Genomic DNA, 25,856 nt, shown 5'->3' on the forward strand with positions numbered 1-25,856 from the left:
CTTCATCATGGCTTCTCGGAAGGATCTTCTTCCGCCATCAAATTCGAGCTGCATTTCTCACTATGACCACTCATGATCCATGGTTCAAGGAGTGATACAGCGCCTCGTCGGATACCAACCACCTTGTCTGCGTCGATCAAGCCAAATCGCGGGTTTTGTTCCAAGGAAGCCTGAGGACTTTGGCGATGGTGGTGCCTTTCCTGAGATCCATGTGGCTCAGTATCCTTTTGGCCCTTTTGGCATGGGGAGGAAGGATCGGAAGTCTGGCTCCCAAATACTGGCCTCTCCTGAGATCCAGCGATTCATTCCCCACCACGTCCTGTCACAGTGAAGGATTAACAGGACTGGAAGATTCCTCCTTGCATCCCAAATTGGAAAAACCCAAAAGGTTATACAATTCCTTTGGACAAGCGGTTGGCGGCGGATGGTAGGGGTCTTCAGGACGTTCAAATCAATGACAACTTTGCTAAGCATTCTAAGGCTTTGTATCTAGCTGAGCAGAAGGCAAGAGAGGCAGCTGAGGTCAAAAGTCCAGAAGGAGTTGACGCTGAAAGAGAAGAAAAGAAAGGAGCAAGATGTTGGAAAAACTTGAATGGAAATACCATGTATGGGTTTTAGTTCCACAAAGAAAGTGAAGTCTTTCGGTTGATTTAGAACAAAGGGGATGAGAATCCAGGGCCCGGATTATATCAACCCGAGGGGTCTTTTTGTGAACCCATTGCTTATACAATCAGTTAAGACATGATATGTCTGCGTAAAACAACTTGTTGGCCAGCATACAAGACAAGGAAGATCGTCAGCTTACCTGCTCGCCACGTGGCAAGCTTGCCTGCTCAACACGTGGCAAGCTTGCAAGCAAGCCACAGCTTGCATGCAAGCCACAACGTGGCTTGCTTTGCTCGTTGTGCTTGAAAGCAGAACAAAGGCTGAGGTCTATATAAGACCAGTTAAAGGATTGAAGCAGATGAAGAGAACAACTCAAGTGATCTTTGATTGAGAAAACTTAAGTGAGCTTTGTGTGAGAAGAGCACAAGTGAGCACGTGCTTCTCTTCGTCCTTGAATCCTCATGTTTTCTTCCCTTCTGTTGTGCACTTCTTTTGCTCAACAGAAATAGTGATAGTTTTCGGATCTAGTTCAGATCGTCACGACAACCAGTGCTCGGTTGTGCTCGTGATCTTGCCGTTTTATCCTGTGAAACAGATGTCCACCTAATCCTCTGAGCACCGCGGAGGAGCCGAATATGTTTTAAAGAGACAGCGCTTTGCTGGACTCGGCATCCACTCTGAGTTCGTGTTGCAGCTCTCGACATCCTGTCAGCAATTCTACGCAGCAACGTGGCGCCGCTCGACAACTCACGGTGTCCATAACTCATCTACTCGGCACGTGGCTCGGCTCACTAGAGTCGACAGTTTGAGATTATCTGCTCAAACCTACTTGATTGTAAGTTCTTGTGACTCTGGTACGCACTCAGAAGCGTGGAAAAGAGCTTCTGAGACGATCACACAGATTGTAACGGGTTTACTCCCAACAAAACTTAAAACAGATTTGTTCTGTTACCATGGCGGCAGAAAATGTTGAGATGCAACAGGCTCAACATGTACCGGCCTCCTCCGCCCTGATTGGAAATGTGCTAATCAAAAATGGGGAAAAGCCAGAAAAATTCACAGGAGTGAATTTCAAGCGGTGGTAGCAGAAGATGTTCTTCTACTCAACCACGCTAGGTCTGACACGTTTCTTGACCGAGGAAACTCCCAAGGTTGTTAAGGGTGTAGATGAGGTGAACACTCTCCTTCTGATCGACAAATGGAACAATTCTGAGTTCCTCTGTCGAAACTACATCCTTAACAATCTTGCTGACTCACTCTATCTTGTATATTGTGAGATGAAAACGGCAAAGGAACTGTGGGAATCTCTGGACAAGAAAAATAAATCGAAGGATGTTGGGGCCAAAAAGTTTATTATTGGTCGTTTCCTGGACTATAAGATGAGTGACTCGAAGTTTGTAATCAGTCAAGTCTAGGAGCTTCAAGTACTCTTACAATAAATTCACTCAGAAGATATGACTCTGAGCGAAACCTACCATGTGGCAGCTATCATCGAAAAGCTACCAACTGGCTGGAAGGACTTTAAGAATTATCTGAAGCACAAGTGGAAGGAAATGAACCTGGAGGAACTTGTTGTTCGCCTTCGTATAGAAGAAGACAACAAGAATTCGGAGAGAAAACTGTTCTCTCAGGCTACTGTAAAAGCCAATGTTGTTGAGCACGGACAAAGCTCAAAACGGAAGCATCCAAAATCTTCCACAACGCAACCCAAAGGACAAAACATGAAAAAGAAGTTCTTAGGGAAATGCTACAATTGTGATCGTATGGGTCACAAGGCTTCAGACTGTAAAAGGCCAAAGAAGAAAAAGCCTGAGACCAACCTGGCAGGAGAACAGGATATGGATCTCTGCGCCGTGATCTCTGAGGTGAACCTAATAGGTTCCAATCCTCGACAATGGTGGATCGATACTGGAGCCACCAGACATGTGTGCTGCAGCAAGGAGCTACTCCACAACTTCGAAGAAGTCACTGGAGACAAACTGTTCATGGGGAACTCAGCAACCTCGGACATAATGGGCCAAGGAAAGGTGGTGCTGAAGATGACCTCGGGCAAGGATCTCACTCTGAACAATGTGCTGTATGTTCCGGAAATTCGAAAGAATCTAGTATCCGGATCACTGTTAAGCAAGCATGGCTTTCGCATTGTCTTTGAGTCAGACAGAGTTGTACTGTCCAAGAATGGAGTATTTATAGGAAGAGGCTATGTATCTGATGGACTGTTTAAACTCAATGTAATGGCCATTAGGCCCAAGATAAATAAAAATGAAAGTTCTTCCACTTATATGCTTGAGTCTTCGTGTTTGTAGCATGGTAGACTAGGACATGTTAACTACGATGTATTACGTAGATTAATAAACATGCAAAGCATACCTACATTCCACCTTGACCCAAAACACAAGTGTGAGATTTGTGTTGAAGCGAAAATGACAAGGTCATCCTTTCAACATATTGAAAGAAGTAATGAACCACTTGACCTAATCCACACTGATGTGTGCGACCTAAAAGGTACGCCAACACGTGGTGGTAATAAATATTTCATCACTTTTGTAGATGATAACACAAAATATTGTTATGTGTATCTTCTCAAAAGTAAGGATGAAGCTATAGAGAAATTTGCTCTCTATAAAAATGAGGTTGAAAACCAGCGTAATAGAAAGATTAAGGTGGTTCGAAGTGACAGAGGCGGTGAATATGTATCACCATTCGCTGAGTTGTGTTCTGAACATGGGATCAGACAAAAAACAACAGCTCCTTATACTCCTCAGCAAAATGGAGTTGTTGAGCGAAAGAATCAAACTCTAAAGGAGATGATGAATACTCTTCTATTAAGCTCTGAACTGCCAGAGTTCATGTGGGGGAAGCTATGTTAACAGCTAATTACCTTTTAAATAAGGTACCCCGGAAGAAAATAGATAAGAGTCCTTATGAGTTGTGGAATGGAAGACAACCGTCTTACAAATATTTATGAATGTGGGGGTGTCTTGCCAAAGTGTTGGTGCCTGATCCGAAAAGGATTAAGATAGGACCAAAGACTGTTGATTGCATCTTCATTGGCTATGCACAAAACAACACTGCGTATAGATTTTGTGTGTATGAGTCACACATACCGGAGATACACAAGAACTCGATAATCGAATCGAGAAATGCCTCGTTCTTCGAGCATGTGTTTTCATATAAGACCCGGGAGGATGCTAGCTCCTCAAAACGGGCAACCGAAACACTAGGCGAAGAAGAAGATGATGATGACGAGGAAACCGTGGAGGTTGAGCCTAGACGGAGTAAAAGAGTTCCGGTAGAAAAATCCTATGGATCGGATTTTATCACATTCATGTTGAAAAGTGAGCCCCGAAGTTACTCAGAAGCTGTAGGCTCTTTTGATGGACCTCACTGGAAAGAGGCAATTACATCTGAGATAGAATCTATCTTGCAAAATCACACTTGGGAACTTGTGGATCTTCCTCCGGGAAGTAAACCACTAGGATGTAAGTGGATCTTCAAGAAGAAAATGAAAGCAGATGGCACAATCGATAAATACAAGGCCAGATTGGTAATCAAAGGATACCGACAATGAGAATGCCTTGATTACTTCGATACATACTCTCTGGTATCTAGAATAACTTCCATTAGAGTATTGTTGACTATCGCTATTCTATGGAATCTCGAAATACATCAAATGGATGTAAAGACAACCTTTCTAAACGGGGATTTAGAAGAGGAAATTTATATGGACCAACCTGAGGGGTTTTCTGTGTCAGGACAGAAAAACAAGGTATGTAGATTGATGAACTCATTATATGGTTTGAAACAAGCACCAAAGCAGTGGCATAAGACATTTGATAATGCCATGAAGAAATGTGGCTTCAAGATCAATGAATGTGATAAATGTGTCTACATGAGAATCACAGAGTGTGACTATGTCATCTTGTGCCTCTATGTAGATGACATATTTATCATTGGGAGTAATGATAAGATAATCGAATCCACTAAAGATATGTTGAACTCAAGATTTGACATGAAAGACATGGGCCTAGCTGATGTGATTCTAGGAATCAAGATTCTTAGAACGATAGAAGGACTTGTTCTTAGTCAGTCTCATTACGTGGACAAGATTCTTGAGAAATTTACCAAGGGTGATACTGCGTTGGCACGAACTCCGATAGATATGAGTCAACATCTATCGAAAAATCGAGGTGAAAGTATCTCGCAGATAGAGTACTCTCGAGTGATTGGAAATCTGATGTACTTGATGAATTGTACACGACCAGACTTAGCCTACGCAGTAAGCAGACTGAGCAGATACACGAGTAATCCCGGTATTGAGCACTGGAAAGGGATAACAAGAGTACTGAGGTACTTAAAGTACACTCGTGAATATGGACTGCACTATACAAGATATCCTGCTGTGATCGAAAGATACAGCGATGCAAGTTGGATATCTAATATACAAAACTCTAAGTCTACGAGTGGATATGTCTTCACTCTAGCTGGTGCAGCCATTTCCTGGAAATCTTCTAAGCAAACCGTAATAACCAGATCCACGATGGAATCTGAGTTTGTAGCTCTTGACAAATGTGGTGAAAAGGCTGAATGACTACGACAATTCTTAGAAGATATTCCATATTGGCTAAAACCTATGCGGGGGATTTGCATACATTGCGATAGTCGATCAGCAATCGGTCGGGCACAAAACCATCTGTATAATGGTAAGTCTAGACATATACGTCGTAGACATAATACCATTAGACAACTACTCTCAACTGGTGTTATCACTGTTGACTATGTGAAGTCAAAGGATAACTTAGCGGATCCACTAACCAAGGGGTTAAATCGAGAGTTAGTTGCAAGCTCATCACAGGGAATGGGCTTGATGCCGTTGTCAGCGATCAGTGAAGAGGACACCCAACCTATGCTGACTGGAGATCCCAAGAACTAGGTTCAAAGGGACACCTAATCTGTACTGACTAGACACACTGTGGGGGGTTACCCAATGAAACAGTGACCAGACCAGGGTAAGCCGATAGACTTTTAATGATCAAGAAGAGTAAAGTGTAACTCTTGAGGGATCACCTATGTGCGAAAGAAGTGAGGCTGCTTCGAAAAGAATTGAAGGCACAATTCTTAGAACTTCTTACAGAATCAGGCGTGTTCATGGCCAAGAACGAATACACTCATAAGACCTAAGCTATATCAAGGAGAGTCATGGGTACACTGATAACCATGATTTCATTGCATTATTTTGATTCATATATGCATGGTTGATGTTGATTTTATAGGTTTAAATCATGGCTACATCATATTTTGTGCATTGTATCTATTTTGGACCTAATTACAAATTATTGTATTTTGTGTTATTTGATGCTAATATTTGATTCTTATTTTGTAGGCATCAAAGGATCTTGGATTTGGATCTATTTGGACCAAAATTGGGCTCGAATCGGAGTTCAAACGAGAAGATCAAGCTTTGAAGCATTATGGGTCGTTTATCAAGAATATAAGAGATCTGAACCATTCGTTGAAGATCTAGCCAATCCAACATAATGGGGAGCATATCTGAGCCATTGATGAAGATCCAGAAGTTTTGATCCAGATCTGAGTTCATCTAGCCATTGATCCATCCCGAATTAATCTGGACCGTTCATTGAAGACAGGGCAGATCTGGGCCATCCAGTGATGATCTGATCGATCCGACCTACGGGAGGATAGATCCAGACCCTAGATCAACATCAGTACCTTCAGATCAGATTTTGGATGACTTTTCACCGTTGATTTAGCCCGGAATCATCTCAACCGTCCATTCCAGATCCAGATCTGATTTAAATGAGAAGCTACAGTACCCAGCTTCTTCGTCGATCCCCTGCGCTGTTCTTCGTCCCGCGGCGCGGCATCTTCCGGATTTCGGCCCCATTCCTTCTCCGATCATCCTCCCGAGCTTCTACCTTGGTGGAAGACTTCTTAGCAGCTCATCCCGATCATCTGGAGCACCGGCGAGTGTTCTCTCCGGCGAAAAATCTGCTCACGGCGAGTTCTCTGTTTTCTCCAGATTTGGAGGTGATCTTCCAAATCTGCGCTCAGATTCCCATCAGTGACGCTTGGAGGTGGTCCGCCGGCGTTATTGAGCTTCATCCGATGCCCATCTGCAATCCACGACTTCCATCCAGATTCAGAGAGCTCCGGTAGCAGATTTCCAGCATTTTCAGCATTTTCTTGGGTTCGGATTGTTCTTAGCTCGCCGGGGGTGGTCCGTCGGTGTTGTTGAGCACTCCTTGAATTGTACGCCGCTTAGATGCTCCACTGAGGTCCGAAATTGGGTGGTCTCGATTTTGGCCTCTTGTGTGACGGCTTGAGTGTGAAGTTTGGTGAGATTGGTTGCGAGTTGGATTGGTTAGGGTTTATTTCGTTTTGTTATTGTTTTTACAGCTTAGAACAGATTACTTTTATGTTTTGTTATATTTTTATGCAAGTAGTTAGCATTTCTTTCCTTGTTGAAGCTTAGTTTAATTTTAATTTGATGTTTGGTCAATTGTTTAGTGTTTAAGTGTTAAGTTAGGGTTTACATTTTGCTGTAGATCAGATTTACTTGTGTTTTTGTATTTCATTTCTAGTTTAAGTGTGTGTTAATAATTTAATCAAAACGTAGAGTGACAATGCGTTTGGGTTTGATTGTTGGCACACAAGTGTTCATTGGCACATAGTTAGGTTTCACTCTTGCATTAGATTAGTTTTTATTTGTTTTGCTTTACTTTTGTAGATTTAGATTCAAGCTTAAACTCCCCCATTTTCATACTAAAACCCCAAAAATAGGAAATAAAGATAATCCTAAATTACATTCTACCGTTAGTTCCTCGAGGTTCGATCTTGGGCTCGTTACTACAACATTATCATTTAGTTAAGGGGTTCAGTGAAATATACATTTGTACAATTTGATTAGCGGATGTGACAGATTCGCTTACCAAATTTTGGCGCCGTTGCCGGGGACACAATATGCAATGTTTGGTAATTTTAGGATTGTTTTGAATGTTTTCATGTTTATATATCCATGTGTCTGATTTTATTTGTTCCTGAGTCTTCTAATTTTATTTGCTAGTGTTTCAGTGTAAGAACAGGAAATTCTTTCTACCATGGATCCATTTTATCAGTATTTTGGAGATTGGAGGGAAAGTTGTTACTCTCAGACTCAGTTCTACCAACTTGGATATCAGTATGATCTATCTATGGAGCAGCGGAATAGGTATGAGGAAGTACAAGAACAATTTACAGAATCAATGCGGAAATTCAATGAAGTTATCCATCAAATGAGTGAGCATCAAGAGCAACAATTTGCAAGGATACAGAATATTCAGAGTCAATTGGATCAGATTGCACTACAACAAAAATCCTCATAGACATCGGTTTTCCACCGGTGTCTATTTCATTTTCGACCGATGTCTATGAAGCCGATGTTAAAAGTCTGCCATTTTAGACATCGGGTTAAAACCGGTGTAGTATCACTTAACGACACCGGTCTTCGAATCGATTATTAACCGGTGTAGTATCACTTAACGACACTGTTTCATCAACGGTGTAAAACCGATGTAATATTGTATGTTAATAACACCAGTTTTGGCAGCGGTAAATAACCGATGTAATATTAGTTAATAACATCGGTTTTGCAGCGGTGGAAAACCGATGTAATATGTATATTTTTAACAGCACAAATTTGATTTCCGAAACAATGAAAAACCGACAATAATAAAAAAAACACAAATATTCACAAATATTCTTCATTCAACAATATCCATAAAATACACAAATATTCACAAATTATATAAATAATCTTCTTACAACAGTATCCATAAAATACTCAAACATTCTTTTTACATCAAAAGCTAGCTAATAGATATCAAAATCAAGGTAGAACATTCCTTTAACACATCAAGGTAGAACCGCACTTCAAATGTAATCTAGCATGCATTCAACCCACTCGAACCGCACTTCATCAATTTCAACTCTGGAGTACTTGAGATTTGTAAACTGTAAAAACACATAAATAATATATTAGTAAACCAAGACCAAAGATCATAGTTGAAAATGCAATAAGAGCACCAGGTAACAAGATGACTAATTGGAATGCTTAAAAAGATAAACATTCATCAATTATCTCAACCACATCATATAGTGATAGATCTATGAATAACAAGTTCAAATCTAACCCTTGCATCCTTTTGGGAGGCAATCTAATTTGATAAACGAGCAAAAAGATGATTTACTCAAAATTAGTTTGCATTTGTAAAAAACAATATCACTTCTGATACTTTATTTTGTACATTTTATCAGTTAAAAGGAAAAAAGTACACTTACCACATTGAACACAACAGGGGCCTCTTTACCTGGAGACAAATTCATGTTCAGAAACAGATACTGAGACAAATCAAATTAATAGATGTGTAAATATTAGTGGAACTGTTTCTTTCGTTTTCGGTTACCTGTTTCAAGATCATGCCAAGGATGGGCAGCCACTGATCTCTTGGACAATGACGACAATATCCTTTCATTCAACTTTGGAGCTGCAATGTTCTCCTGTTGTCCGCTCATATTTCTACATACATAACAACATAATAAGGAGTATTTGAGGAGATTGCAAGAGTTTATTGATAACAAAAGTCCAAGGTAACTCATGATCCATGAAAAAAATATATAGAGAGAAAACAAAAAACTAGCAATCTGGAAGTTTTGCGCCTTGGCATTATCAGAATGAAAGTTTAGTAATATGATAGCTGACGTCAAACAGAGTTGCAAATCCAAAAGATGGCCATTTGTTCCCCTATTATGGAAGTTAATTAACAATTGAACTTGTATCCAACAAATTAAAGAATGAAAAATTATTGGACAAGTTGGAAAATATGTTATTGTTTCATTTTTATGCTCGCATAATCATTGTGGTACTAATGAACCGTATACAAATTACAGGGCACTAATTGAATAATCAACCAACTGCTTGCATTTAAAGCATTGTAGAAGGTTTCATCACTTAACAAGACCTCATAAAAACAAGTCCTTCATCAAGTTCACCAGCATTACTACAGCAGATCGATAATTCACGAATAGTTTAATGATTTCAATGCAAGTAAATGATCAAAATCAAGACTAAAAGAGATTAAAGCAGGAACCGGAACCGAGAGTGCGATGCTTTTACCTTGACGAAGGAATCGGAAGTGATGAGACAGAACCAACAATTGAGTTATTGGAGATGGATACCAGCCATTCCCTATGACCTTGATGACTGTTATCACCATCATGGACTTTCACTGCTACTTGAAGGGGTTGTAGCCCATCCCTGAGATCTTCACTGATCAAACCTTTGTAAACTCTACCAAATCCTCCAACACCCAAAACATGATCCTGCCTAAAATTCCCAACTTATTACTGAAAATGCCATACTAATTAACTCATGCCATACTAATTAATATCTATAACATGCCATACTAATTAACTCATGTATCTTGACATCTACATACCGAAAATGGCTCCATATCATATCTATAAATGGGATGTCCCTTGCTGTCAGATTCTAATTGCTTTCTCTCATAATTCCTTGGTCGAATTACTTCTTCTTCAAGTAGTTTCCACCTTTCAGAAAACGGCAACTACACCACCCAGAAAAAGCAACATGAGATAACTCTTGACACACTTAGCATATACAGTGGAAATTCATGACACAGACATGTATTGAAATTGTAATCACTAGAAAAGAATAGGATTTGAGCTGGTAGAGAAGGATAAAAATGAAAACTGTATGGCACGAGACTAGATGATAACTAAATAGGTCATAGGCTAGAACAGTAAGGTCATAGCAAAATATAGTAATACACAAAGTTATAGACATCTGGAGATGTTTTAAAATACATCTTTTACATCAATGTTTCAAAGGGAAGGAATGATAAAAGCTTTTGGTTGCTCATTCTAAAATGCAAACCAGCCAAAACATGGTTACATGGGAATTTAAGATGGAAACACAATATTAGATGGAAACACAATATATGTAAACCAATAGATTGTTTGTTCCAAAAATCCAAATATACATTCATAATTTTGCAGATTTGAACATTGAAACACAATGAACTACTAGCTGTCTTTCACGTCAGGCTAAAGATGTTAAATAAATAAGGTATGTATATATATACACACACACACACATATATATATATATATATATATATATATATATATATATATATATATATTGACAAGGATAAAGACACACCTGTTAAGATAAACTGGATGTGAACCAGGAAATTGTGGGTTTGTTCTTCCCTAATAACCAAGAATAAGAAACAGAGAAATAATAAGAAATAAAATATAAATGAGTTAATACGATCAAATAAAACCACAGCAAATAAGACCAAATCGCATTGTGAAAATGTGACTGTTAATTGAAAATTTTAGTAGGGCTGGATCTAAAGTATAACTATATTAGTTACCAAAATAACAGGTACTTGTGAATCAATAAATAACAGAGGCTCCCTGACTGATTATGTATAACAGATTCATAAAGGTTTGAAAAATAAAATTCATAAAGAAAGACCATAAAAGAAAAGTGGCAAACTGAGAAAAAACTGAATCATAAATCAAGAGGTGCTAGAAGAAGGAAAAAAAAGTAGAGCTTATGATCTAAAATTCTAGTGTAATTGTAGCAACTTCCTATTACAGATGTAGTATTATTTAATGACCATTTAATGTGGATAATATAATTGAAAGAAATAACAACTATTACAAGGTGAAGTATCCATACCGTAGGCGGCATTAAATCAAGGAATTGGTAACAGAGGTGGCGCATTGCATCTTGCTGATCATAAGGTATTGCATCACCTAGAACATCATGATTTGTTAAAATTTTAATATCCACATTCTCCTGAAAAAGAAAGCAGGTGTAAACTTCAACATTCACCAAAATTGAAAAGATTATTGATAGTACAGTGCCTCTACTGACTGCTAAACCCACACAAAGAATAATAAAAATAGAGTCTTGTGTAAAGGATATCCATGACATATATACATACATTTTATAGCTGACACGATATGATGTCAATACCTCATCAAAGGTCTAATTATCCATGTAACAATTAACATTCTAGAGTAGATAACAAATACTAAAACCATATAAAATGTGAAATAAATCTTCAAGAAGAATGAGACCTTTTGAGAAAAAAAAACAAAAAGGCATATTTTCTGATACCATTAAAGAATTTTGTCATTTACCGTCAAAGAAATCATCTAATATCAAATTATCAATTAATGGTGATAATGAACTTTAATTTTTCTTGTATTCCAATACACTACTGTACTTCCAGCAGAATCAAATTGCTTATTTCCAGATGAATAGGCGCAAACATAAAAATTAGTAAAATTAAAATTAAAAAATGGACTTACCTTAGCTCCTTCATCGCCAATATTATTTCCTGATAGGTTCAGAGTTTTAAGCATGGTATTCGTCTGAAGAACACCATAAAGTGCCTTTAGGCCAACTGCTGTAATCCCATTGCCAGAAAAATCAACTTCCTCTGCTGCCTGAGACTTGGAAAAAAACTAATGAGATGCTAAACGACACAAAAAAAAGTTATGCTTAAATGTCTTGCTTTAGTAATGTCATACCTTTAAGAGTCTGGTTCAGTAATAGTTTACAAGTAGGAACAAGAAAAAAAGTAAGGTTATGGAAAAGGAAGGAAAAGAACTAACATGTTGTAACCAAGGCTTTTAGCAAGAAAAAACAGACCATCATCACCAAAGTTACGACCTAATAGAATCATGAATTTGTTAAATATCTACAAGTATTCCATTACCTTGGTAAAGTAAATGTAAGTTTAATCCCCTGAAAAAGTTATCTCAGCATATTCATTACCAGATATTAGATTTAGAAATAATCAGTTATAGAGTGAACAATTGTAATCACTTGCTGTAGATACATTCTAACAAGTTTAGTGTGCTAACCTGACAAGTCAACACTTCTGAATGTTCTAAGTTCCTTGGAAAACTCATTTAGTTTTTGCCTAGACTCTTTTTCAAGTTTTGCAGCACCACCTGATAGCAGGTTAGTCCCAGGAGAAAAGGACCACTTAAGTCCAGATGACGGAGCTTTTTTAATCTCAGATGTTAAGCCCTTTGGTTTTGGCATGATTAGTTTTCCAGCCACCTTCCATAAAACTGTGTGCTGAAGGAGTAAATTAGCTATACCATCTGAATAACTAAAGCATGATGAAGCAAAATGGAGTTGTAAAGCTATATTCTTTTAGCATTATTACCAAGACAGTCAAATTTTGGCATCACAGAGTAAGCATTCATATACATCTGACTTGAAGATGAACCAAGAGGCTAGCATGAATACCAAAGGATGTCAAAAGACTAGCAATGACAACAAAGGCTTGTAGAGTAACCCAACAGATTTGTCTTTGTAAAGAGCATCTCTACCTGCATGGATGTTGTATGTCATGAATAGCATGGCCATTTGCAAAATTCAAACTTTTTTCCAGATATGGAACTTCTTCAAGCTTGACAAATACAACCCGGTATTCAGGAATGGCAGCTGTATAAGGAGTAGATGCACCTGTCTCATTTTCATCCTGAAGTAACTTATCCAACTCCGGCCAAAGAAGCTCCCTCCTGAAAGTACAGTTGATATTTCATATTCCACACAGGAGTAATGAGATAATGATGGGCAAAAGAGAAAAAAAATAGAAAACTAAAAAATAGCAGTAGCCGACATTGAAATTTGGATGGCATGCATAAAAGTTTGCTGATACTACATACCATGCAGAGAAGTCATCCTCAATACCCTGATCATCATCTCCTAACCCCACTTGGACAATGTGCTTGGCGCCTATGCAGAGGAAAAAAAATATTGAAGAATATCCAAGTACGAATGATGCTTAAATTCATTAAACACATCTACAAACTTGCACATGACTACTACATTACAGTTGTATGTATGAAACTCACAGATAACATGACTACTCAACTGTTTCTTAGTAACTCCTCATACCATGTTGACTTTACAAGTTTTTAGAGTAACAATTAGTCTACAAAACAAGTTAAATTCTCTAGAAAAATGAAATGCATGAACTTTGAGCTTGCAACTGAAGATAGGATTTAAAATCAGCTTTAGGAGCATATGTGACTTAGTCAAATCACAAACTAAATAAACCAACTATATACCTTGCTCATAAAGCAGTTCATCGACCACCACAGCAACCTTTGCAAGGACACAATACACAAATATATTAGCCAAGCAATTCCCACAAAAAGAATACTGACAATTTCATCATGCCAAACCTTATTAAAATGTTCATATTGCTGATTGCCCAAACTAAACACACCAAATTGAAGATTTTCCAACCAGGTTCCTCTCTCTTTCCCCTATAAAAACTAATAATCAGCAATCGATCAAGGCAAAAGGATTATTGGTAGAATAGATTAACTAAATGTGCATGTTTCCAGAACCTCTGTAAACCATTTGTAGAACCAGGCAGCATTATGAGTAGGCTCGCCATCTCCATACCTAAAGAAAACAAAGGGATCAGCTCGAACTTTGAGGAAACTGATCGTTTATAAAAACAAAAAATTCCTGGCTTTCAACTTACGTAGCCAAGAAGAACAAAGCCAAGCTCTCCTTTTTCAGGTTCTCCTCGTACTCATCATCCTCAGTAGCATATTCGTCCTATAATTGAGGAAACTAACTACAGATCAGTCAATTAATCAGTAGTATTTCCAATGATCTGAAACAGAAGGAAGATAATCTTACGATATCCATGACTTTAAATATGGCATTAGGGTACCATGCTTTTGCCTCCTCAGCCAGCGCCTAGAAGGGGGGAAAATCTAAGATCATGGGAGAAAAATTCAAAAAATGAACTATTCGGATAAAAACCCTAACCTTCGCGAACCCCTCAGCCGTCCTGGTTTGCGTCCTGAAGAAGACGGTGACCTTCTTCTTCCCTTGGTCCTCCTCTGTATCCATCTGGGTCTTCACCACTAGCGGCTTCGGCGGCTTGGCGGGCTTCCTTCCGCTCGATCGCCGGACGAAGAAGATTGCCACGCAACCGACAAGCACGGCGATGACTATGCTTAGGACGGCGATCAGCATCCGGTTCTCCACGAACGCATCCCCGGTGCTGGAATCGAGCCCATATCCGTCGGAGAGGGAGGCGACGACGACCGACAAGAGATCAAGGGACGACGCCTTCTCGGAACCTATCTGCATCTTGGCGGATCGAGCGGTGAATCGGAAGCATAGATCTCCGATCTCTGTTTCTGTCTGCTTCGAATTGGGAGAATAAAGGAGGTCGGGATTGGGTCGGCGATGGGAGGGGAGGAGAAGATAGAGGCGGAGAAGGTGAGTCGCCCGAAGACGGCTCTCTCTCTCTGCCTCCCGTGGACGGCATCATATAGGGTTAGGTTAGAGTTGAAAATTTTAGTTAAGTATTGGTGGGAAAATTATCATAGACATCAGATTTTAAAAACCGATGTTAAAATCGGTGTCTATTAATGAAAAAACGGACGCTCATAGACATCGCCTAAAAAACCGATGTCTATGAGCGAAAATCTGCGCTCATAGACACCGGTTTTTGGAAAAACCGGTGTAAAATACTCAAAGACATCGGTTTTTACTTAAAACCGTTGTTGTTCCACTGATGTCTATGAGGGTTTTTGTTGTAGTGTTGCATCATCCATCAATCAGTTACAAATGCAAAACTCCAGTGAGGAGATGGATTGTGGAGCGCTTGTCAGGCCTGACCCTACTTCCATTTATTCGCAAGAATTTTCTAGAATTATTTGTGATGATGATGTAGTTGTTCAAATTTTTTATTCTACTAATGATGTTGCTTTAGATGATGTGAGTGATGCAGGTCTTGTTGCAGAAGATGATTTATGTGTAGGGGAATGCTTACTGGAAGCATTACCTCAAGGATCACCAAGAATAGAGTATGTATGTGTAGGGACTTGTGCTGTAGAGCCAAGCACCCAAGAATCACTACATGAAGATGTACAATCTCCAGAACTAGAGTCTAAGCATTTACTTAATGAGAAAGAGGTAATAATCACCACTCTAGGTACCTTTCAAGATGACAAGGTGAGTATTCTTTGTGATTTTTCAAAAAATTTCATAGAGGTACCATTTATCGATTTTATTAGGTGCGATTCATTGTTTGATACATTTTCTACTCACACTAATATTCTCCTATTTTCTTTTTATCCCACATGTGTATGGGAGGTGTTTTCTTTTATTGATGTGGTAGGAGAACATAAGCTTCCGAAGGATGCTTACACTGAACCGCCTTCGACCTCCAGAAAGAATTTTGAAAGGAAAAATGATTAATAAAAAGAATTTAAGTGGAACCACAATTACTCATTTTCCGGGGTGGCTACTACTTCTAAACCTTCTTCAACCACCGGGAATTAAAGAGGAGTTAGTTCCAATTTTGCTTTCTCTTGCATTTTGAATCATGCTTTGTGTTTAGTTTTTCTCTAATAAATTCGTTATACATTTCTTTGGTTTCATACTTTGCATTTGCACTTTGTTTTTACATTTTGCATTTTATTTTGCATTTTACTTTCATACTTTGCAATTTGTTAGTATACATAGCATGTCATTTGAATAAAATTCTTTATGGAATTTTTCTAGTAATATTTTTAAGATGGTAAAAGTTTCTTAAATTTGATCATCAATTTTAAGTCACTTGGCATGATTGGATGCTTTTCTTACATGGTATTGGTTAAAATGGTAGTGAATTCCAATTTGATTGATGAAGCTAGATTGCATGTAAATACCTAGTGAGGTCCACTTTAAGCCTAAACACTATTTTATTTTTGTGTGACATGCACTCATAGTAATTGAACTCTAGAACTTGCTTAGTTTCTTTTCAAAGTCACAATAACATTGGTATGCATGGAAATTGAGGATTTTGTCAATTTTGTTCCCCTTCATACTTTCCAATTCCTTTCCTCACAATTTTCTTGAAATATTCTCATCTAGCATTCTAATTCATAATTCTCTTTGCTTGTCATATTTCTTTAACTTCGTTGAGCGATTTGGATTAATTGCTTGATGAGTTAGCTTGACTAGATGAACAAAGATTTAAGTGTGGGGGAAGATACATTGTTATGAGGTCATGGAGGTTCCTAATACAAGTTGATTGGAAATTATGGAATTGTGAAATCATTTGTTGTAGAATCTAATTTCTGGAATTAGACTTTTCTGCTATAACTGTTTATTTGAAATGCAAGGATTTGGATGAAATCAGAGGTATGGAAGGTTTCGGATGACTCAATGTTTTCCTATTGATGCTTGATGTGTAAAATGTGCAGTAATTAAGGCAGGAATTTGAAAATTCTGTATTTTAGTTCTGTTGGTTCAGAAGTTTGATGTATTAAACCAAAGGTGCAGGAGCTGTGGATAGCTGAATACTCTTATTAATTTCCCATTCGTATGCTGGAGTTAAGCAAACTTAATGGAAGAAGGAAGAGTTGCTGAATTGCTGCACGTGTGAGTTCTTGATACTGCACCTGTAACACTAGTGGCTTTTGATACTTTCTAATTTGGAAGTTGAAAACTTTCTAAGAGGCCAGAATTTAGATACTACAACAATCAATTTGCATAATTCCAGAATCAAATTATAATTGAATTCCAGAATCAAGAATCCAGATTTGAATTGAAGAAGTGCTGGAATTTTGCAGGATTGCATATACAAAATATGTTGATGCTCCTTATCAGTAACATATGGTGTTCTTTTCATTCCATGATTTTCCTGGGATTAGATTGGACAGAATTCTAATTATAAAACAGAATTGTGAGACTGAAATTTGGGAACTACAGCTAAATCAAGCTGCTGGAAGTAGAATTAATGAGTTGATGTTGCTATTAAGGAGATCCAAGCCATGACATAACCATGTTTAACTCTTCATTCTTATTTAAGAAGTGAGTTATCAGCTGCAGCAAATTGTAAGAGAGATCCTGAATTGGAATTAGAACAAGAACAGGAAATCGAAACTGAAACTGATACTCTGCTATTAGACTGTACATTCGAATTCAAATCTGTACAGCTACATGATTTGCAGCAATAGACAATCGGGTTGAGGTGTGCAACCAATGGAAATAATTCTGCAATTCTTGTGATTAAAAATCTGTCAGAACGAGGAATATGATTTCTGAAACTAAATACCAGCTATCTGAGAAGGTTTGATTTGTGCATCAATTTAAAATGTTGTGTACCAAGTATCCATTAATTGTCAAAAACCTGTAGATTTAAAAGAAGTGTGGCTTAAAGAGGTGTATCAATTCATGGGAGTGGCAGAATCTGAATTCTGGAGGACCCCTGCTGAAATTGGATTTCTGAAAATGAATGCTAGTTGCATGAACAGAAATAAACAAAGTGCAGAGTTCTGCAGAATGAAGAATGTAGCAGTTTTTGTGCCAAATTGGATTGAATTGTGAAGAGCTAAGTGATAAAATTGGCTTCCTCTGGATTTGAGGTTCTGAATCAAGCGAAAAGAGAAGTCAGAATCAGAAAAAAAGAAACAGAACTGCTGCAGGAATTTATTCTGTGCAGGGCTGAAAATACTGTATCAAATTTGAATCAAGATTTGGAATGCAATGTCTAAATGAGGGAAGCTTAATTGAATTTTAAGAATGTGTTGGAAACAAATGGAATGATTACTCTTCATAACATATGCAAGATAAGAGAAGAAGAATTCAGAAACTCTACTGGATTCTGAACAAATGCTGGAAACAGAATTCAGAAACAAATTCATCATTATCAGCCCGTGATGTTTTTGAGAAGTAATTGAAGCTTTTTGAAATTCTAGCAGAAATTGTTGTTTACACCATGATAGCATTCTTTATAAATCTGCTGGAAGAATTCTATTAGCATCAAATTTCTGAATTATGCAGAAATGAATTGGGCCATTTTTGTGCCAATTTGGGAATTGAATTTGAATGAGCTAGAACTGCTAGAACTGCTAGAACCTGGAAAGCATTTGAGTATGCATTGATAGAGGTCTTAAGAAACAAGACGAAGAAGAATTGAAATTTTTGATGGCTAAATGATGATTAGTTGACACGAAATCTGGAAATTTACCATCCTTGACCTCATTGTTTTAGCTTTTCTATAATTCCTGTGAATACAATCTGGCTATTCAGTAATGGAAGCTTAAGAAGTTGCAGAATCAAGAAGAGGAACAATTTCAGAATGTAGAAGCAGTGACGTATCAAAACTGATAGTATACAAATTCAGATTCCAAATGTTAGGAAGATGCAGCAGTGTGTGAAATGCTAGTGTGCCAAATTTTGTTGTTGAAACTGATGTCTGCAATCAGAACTCTGATTCTGATTTCTGCTGGTCTACAAAATTGCAAGTGATGTTGAATTGTTGTGTGTCAAACTTAAATTGTAAATTCCTAATCAGTAAGAATCTTGGGAGAACACTTGAGTAGTCATAGATGAAACCTTTGTTCAGCTGAATTCCCCACACTTAAACAAGTTCAGAAATATGAATATGAATCTGAATATGAATTCAGAAAAACAAGTTCAGAAGTGTAATTCAGTTTCAAAACTTGAGATTCAACAGAATTCTCAAGACTCAAGGATATAGAAACATGGCAAAGCAATTAGATTCAAAGATGTAAGTTAAGTGTTTATATGCTAATGCTGAGAATGTTCCTGAATAGCACTCTTTAAGGGTCTAGATCTTAATTCTGGAATCAAAGATTTAAGTCTGAAATTCTACAGAAATGCAGAAACTTGATGTTGTTTCTAACCATGCAACTCATTTAGTTGATTCTCCTATCTATTCAATGCTAATTGTTATGCTTCTCTCTGGAAGATACTGGTAATTCAAGCTTGGAAATTTCTTAGAATCAGGATTCTATAACTTCATTGAAACTGATCCAGTGAAATGAATTAGTGATTTCTTCAGAATTGTTGCACTGCCAAATGATACTCTTTCCTAAGGTAAACCCTTCAAGTCTTAACCTGAAGTTCTCTGAGAATTGTTTTCTGGAACTTAAAATGTGTTCAATTAAGCTTGACTTGGTGGAATTCTGGAGCTAAATCTGCACAACAGATTTTGATCTGTTAAATTCAATTGAAATGTTCTTCTGAAATTTTGAAAACTTGAGATAGCTCAATTGGTTAAGCTTTAATGAATCTGATCTCTGGAATTTTGAATTGCATTGAACTTGATGTTTTAATCTAATCCTGGATAATTAAAAAATTCAAGTGTAGCTGAATTCTGCTGGAATTAAATTCTAAGTTGCTGAATTCCATAATCCAGAATCCAAACTGAAAAATTTCTGTAGAATCAGAGATTTCTGGTCAAGTCTGATTGTTAAATCTAATTTATGAGTTGCAGAATTGGAATTGAAAGTCAAGCAAGTTCTAAAACTAGAGTTGGATAATTATCAAAATTCAGAGGTGGGGATTCATTGATTCTGAAATTCATAATGTAAATGCTACATCTGAAACTCTGAATCTGAATTTTGAATGCTGTGTTGTACATTTCTGGAATTGATGAACTGCATCAGGAGCAAGGTGAATTTTGAACTCCTGGTTCTGAAACTGAGCTATAGATTTCAGAATCCAGTAATGCATTCTGAAATTGATCTGTGAAGATGATGGTCTTTGATTGCCATTTGATTCTCTACCTTTTTCAAGTCTCTTGTGTGCAAAACTTTGAGGCTGTAAGAAATCAAAGTCTTGATACTAAACCTGAAAAGCATCCTGCTGGAATCATATTTCTGAATCTGAAAACGAAATCTATAGTTTCTGAAATTTTCAGAAAATGAACCTCAAGTCTGGTGGCCCTTGCAGTGAGTTTGGAGTGTTGGAAATTGCAGAATCTAAAAGAAATGATTCTGGAATTTTGTTGCTGTCATTAATTTAGCTGGAATTTTAGGTTACTTTTCTAGCATTCAAGAAATCTGGATTTTCCATAATCAAAATTTTGAAGTGCAGAATTTAGAATCTGAACTTGGCATCTCAACCCTATTTTGTGCCAACTTCTCTTACAAACTTCCTGAACATTGACTAATCCAAGTTAAGTGTCTAATTTGAAATGTTATTTGATGTTATATACTCAGAATCTTGGAAGAATGCCGTTATTGGTTTTTAGTTAGCTGTTGGATTGTTGTAACATAACTGCAGTGCATGGAAATCAGAGTTCTGAAGTTGCAAAAATTCAGATGTCACAGGTGATACAAGTGTGAAGCAAGAGAAATTGTGTTGATAAATGCTGATGAGGAATCAAATGTTGTGGTTAATTTCTTCCTTGTAATTGTTTGTATGCTGCTGAAAAAAAAATTTGAGTGCTTAAATTGCTGGATGTTGCTGGAATTTGAATCTGAAAAATTAGAAACAGAGAAAGGAAGAAACAGAAAATTCTGCAGATTGAAGAAAGAAGATTAACGGTGGTTTTTAAAGTGTGTTAAGAATTGGAAAGCATGGTGTTGCATTGTCCGAGACGGCCAACAATTTAAGTGTGGGGGAGGAAGTTCTTATTCATAAGTTGATTTGAAATTATTTGAGTTTCAAATGCTGGAATTGAAGTGGGAAAAGAGCAAAAACAGTGAGAAATTTTTTTTTTGGCACATCAAGAGAGTATCAAATGGAAGATAGAGTATCAAGATTCTTTGTTTGCCATCAAATTGAAGGAGAGGTTAGTTTGATACTTTGAATTGGTAATGACAAATGATATACAACTCTTTTCACATCAAATTGGTCAACTCATCAAGTATATTCCTCCAATACTCTCATCATCTTCAATTTTTCATTGAATTCTTTTCTTTTGCCATTTCATTCACTTTAATTGTTCTTCTTGCTTCCATTTCAATTCTTGATGATAAATTCCTTTTGATTCATGTATGCTATGTTTATAGTGGTGGAGAATTAGAAAATGAGCAAACTTATGGTAGTGAAATGTTGTGAGTTGCATTGAGTGAGCTCCACTTATACGCATGTTTGAGTGTGAGAGCTAGAATAGGTAAATACCTTGTGAGTTTGCAACTTGCTTAATTTTTCAATTGGATTGAAACTACCATACCTACTGATTATTGTTTGGATTGTATTCATGATTGTTAGTGATATTTAGATGATCTTAGTTAAATTCTTTTACTATCTTCTAGGTATTGCTAGAGAATTTTTGTGGAGATGATTTTTAGTTTTCTTTACTTTCACGAGACGTTCAAGGCTAAGTGTGGGGGATTTGATAACCATGATTTCATTGCATTATTTTGATTCATATATGCATGGTTTGATTTTGATTTTATAGGTTTAAATCATGGTTACATCATATTTTGTGCATTGTATCTATTTTGTACCTAATTACAAATTATTATATTTTTGTGTTATTTGATGCTAATATTTGATTCTTATTTTGTAGGCATCAAAGGATCTTGGATTTGGATCTATTTGGACCAAAATTGGGCTCGAATCGGAGTTCAAACGAGAAGATCAAGCTTTGAAGCATTATGGGTCGTTTATCAAGAATAGGAGAGATCTGAACCATCCGTTGAAGATCTGGCCAATCCAACCTAATGGGAAGCAGATCTGAGCCATTGATGAAGATCCAGAAGTTTTAATCCAGATCTGAGTTCATCTAGCCATTGATCCATCCCGAATTAATCTGGACCGTTCATTGAAGACAGGGCAGATCTGGGTCATCCAGTGATGATCTGATCGATCCGACCTACGGGAGGATAGATCCAGACCCTAGATCAACATCAGTACCTTCGGATCAGATTTTGGATGACTTTTCACCGTTGATTTAGCCCGGAATCATCTCAACCGTCCATTCCAGATCCAGATCTGATTTAAATGAGAAGCTACAGTACCCAGCTTCTTCGTCGATCCCCTGCGCTGTTCTTCGTCCCGCGGCGCGGCATCTTCCGGATTTCGGCCCCATTCCTTCTCCGATCATCCTCCCGAGCTTCTACCTTGGTGGAAGACTTCTTAGCAGCTCATCCCGATCATCTGGAGCACCGGCGAGTGTTCACTCCGGCGGAAAATCTGCTCACGGCGAGTTCTCTGTTTTCTCCAAATTTGAAGGTGGTCTTCCAAATCTGCGCTCCGATTCCCATCAGTGACACTTGGAGGTGGTCCGCCGGCGTTATTTAGCTTCATCCGATGCCCATCTGCAATCCACGACTTCCATCCAGATTCAGAGAGCTCCAGTAGCAGATTTCCAACATTTTCGATATTTTCTTGGGTTCGGGTTGTTCTTAGCTCGCCGAGGGTGGTCCGTCGGCGTTGTTGAGCACTCCTTGAATTGATACGCCGCTTAGATGCTCCACTGAGGTCCGAAATTGGGTGGTCTCGATTTTGGCCTCTTGTGTGACGGCTTGAGTGTGAAGTTTGGTGAGATTGGTTGCGAGTTGGATTGGTTAGGGTTTATTTCGTTTTGTTATTGTTTTTACAGCTTAGAACAGATTACTTTTATGTTTTGTTATATTTTTATGCAAGTAGTTAGCATTTCTTTCCTTGTTGAAGCTTAGTTTAATTTTAATTTGATGTTTGGTTAATTGTTTAGTGTTTAAGTGTTAAGTTAGGGTTTACATTTTGCTGTAGATCAGATTTACTTGTGTTTTTGTATTTCATTTCTAGTTTAAGTGTGTGTTAATAATTTAATCAAAACGTAGAGTGACAATGTGTTTGGGTTTGATTGTTGGCACACAAGTGTTCATTGGCACATAGTTAGGTTTCACTCTTGCATTAGATTAGTTTTTATTTGCTGTGCTTTACTTTTGTAGATTTAGATTCAAGCGTAAACTCCCCCATTTTCATACTAAAATCCCAAAAATAGGAAATAAAGACAATCCTAAATTACATTCTATCGTTGGTTCCTCGAGATCGATCCTGGGCTCGTTACTACGACATTATTGTTTAATTAAGGGGTTCAGTAGAAAATACATTTGTACAATTTGATTAGCGGATGTGACAGATTTTAGGCATTATCATACACCTCTGTCCATGCTCACACCAACGGCCGAACAGTTCAAAGACCTCACGTCTACTAATCAGCAAGTGAGCAAACAGAGTTTACAAGGGAAGGTTCAAAGGTTAACACCTACCTATCCTATACTCGACTCAACTGTTGAACACTATCACACATCCTTGTTTCCATTCATGTGGGGGATTGTTGGAAAAACTTGAATGGAAATACGACATGTGGGTTTCAGTCCCACAAAGAAAGTGAAGCCTTCCGGCTGATTCGGAACAAAGGGGGTGAGAATCCAGGGCCCGGATGACATCAACCCGAGGTGTCTTTTTGTGAACCCATTGCTTGTACAATCAGTCAAGACATGATATGTCTGCGTAAAATAACTTGTTGGTCAGCATACAAGACAAGGAAGGTCGTCAGCTTGCCTGCACGCCACGTGGTAAGCTTGCCTGCTCACCACGTGGCAAGCTTGCAAGCAAGCCACAACACGTGGCAAGCTTGCAAGCAAGCCACAACTTGCATGCAAGCCACGTTGTGGCTTGCTTGCTTGTTGGCAAGCATGCAAGCCACAACGTGGCTTGCTTTGCTCGTTGTGCTTGAAAGCAGAACAAAGGCTGAGGTCTATATAAGACCAGTGAGAGGATTGAAGCAGATGAAGAGAACAACTCAAGTGATCTTTGATTGAGAAAACTTAAGTGAGCTTTGTGTGAGAAGAGCACAAGTAAGCATGCACGTGCTTCTCTTCCTCCTTGAATCCCCATATTTTCTTCCCTTCTGTTGTGCACTTCTTTTGCTCAACAGAAATAGTAATAGTTTTCGGATCTAGTTCAGATCGTCACGACAACCAGTGCTCGGTTGTGCTCGTGATCTTGCCATTTTATCCTGGGAAACAGACGTCCATCTAATCCTCTGAGCACCGCGGAGGGGCCGAATCTGTTTTAAGGAGACAGCGCTCTGCTGAACTCGGCATCCACTCTGAGTTTGTGTTGCAGCTCTCGACATCCTGTCAGCAATTCTCCGCAACAACGTGGCGCCGCTCGACAACTCACGGTGTCCACGACTCATCTACTCGGCACGTGGCTCGGCTCGCTAGAGTCGACAGTTTGAGATTATCTGCTCAAACCTACTTGATTGTAAGTTCTTGTGACTCTGGTACGCACTCAGAAGCGTGGAAAAGAGCTTCTGAGACGATCACACAGATTATAACGGGTTTACTCCCAACACAAGAAAGAGAAGAAAAGAAACGAGCAAGAGCTTCGTGCCTTGGCGCAAAAGACAAGGGCTGCACCAGCTCAGAGAAAGTCGGTATTACTCCAGCACCTGCTGCTCCTTTGTCTACGGAGAAGGCTATGTTGGATGATGTTGAAATGGGAGAACCTCAAGAACAACGGAGGGAAACTAGGGAGGAAAGAGAAGAACGGCTGCAGCGTGATAAGATTCGTGAAGAGCGGAGGCGTGAGAGGGAGCGCGAAAGAAGGGATGCTGCAATGGGGAAAAAGAATACGATCACTAGGTACAGGGACCATGATATTAGTGAACAGGTTGCACTTGACACGGCTAATAACGGTACTGGACGTACCAAGGAGGTCATGTATGATCAGAGATAAAGGAATAGATTCTAGGTTTGCGTATGGTTATCAGTACAACGTTTACGATAAGAGTGTCTTTACTGCACAACCCACGCTTTCTACGCAGACCCAAAAAAGACGCTGATGCAGATATGTATGGAGGTGCAGATAAGCTGCTTGAGAAGGTCCTGAAGACTGAAAGATTCAAGCCTGACAAGGCATTCACGGGTGCTTCTGAGAGGTTATCTGGTAGCAAGAGAGAAGGGCCAGTGGAGTTCGATAGGCATGAAGAAAATGATCCTTTTGGTTTGGATCATTTATTGACGGAAGTGAAAGGGGGAAGAAAGCACTCGATAAGATTGGTTTCTCCCACATTCCTCCTCTCCTCTTTCTCCATTTATCTTATCTAAAAGTTGGAGTGATGATGCGTTGGGTAGATGACTGTATGGTTGACTAGGGAAAGACCGTGAGTCGGAGAAAAAAGGGACTTCTTTTTCTTCTCTATACACACCAAAGAGAGTAGACAAAACATCAGTGCCAAAACCAGGAGAGGGTTCCTTAGCATGAGCTCTTCGGCGTTCAAGTCAGTACGGTGTCTGAGCGGAAAAAATGGAGAGATGAGTATTAAAATGTGTGCGTAAATAAGATTGCAGTAAGACTTGCACCTCGCCAATGGAGAGGATTATCTTTATATATCACCTCTCATAACCTCCATAATCATGAG

General features: G+C 38.4%; 1 long non-coding RNA gene and 1 pseudogene across 1 annotated transcript; one reads left to right on the forward strand and one right to left on the reverse strand.

The window, feature by feature from the left end:
- Positions 1-79: 79 nt before the first annotated feature.
- Positions 80-25,589, forward strand: LOC122041164 (annotated as a pseudogene).
- On the reverse strand, positions 12,318-13,435 carry LOC121974798. Its single transcript, XR_006110094.1, has 4 exons — positions 13,387-13,435; positions 12,882-13,239; positions 12,571-12,790; positions 12,318-12,376 (listed from the first exon to the last, which is right to left on the reverse strand). It is a non-coding gene; the product is annotated as an uncharacterized LOC121974798 (long non-coding RNA).
- Positions 25,590-25,856: the final 267 nt, after the last annotated feature.

This window comes from Zingiber officinale, chromosome 1B (assembly GCF_018446385.1).
Source record: "Zingiber officinale cultivar Zhangliang chromosome 1B, Zo_v1.1, whole genome shotgun sequence".
NCBI lineage: Eukaryota > Viridiplantae > Streptophyta > Magnoliopsida > Zingiberales > Zingiberaceae > Zingiber > Zingiber officinale.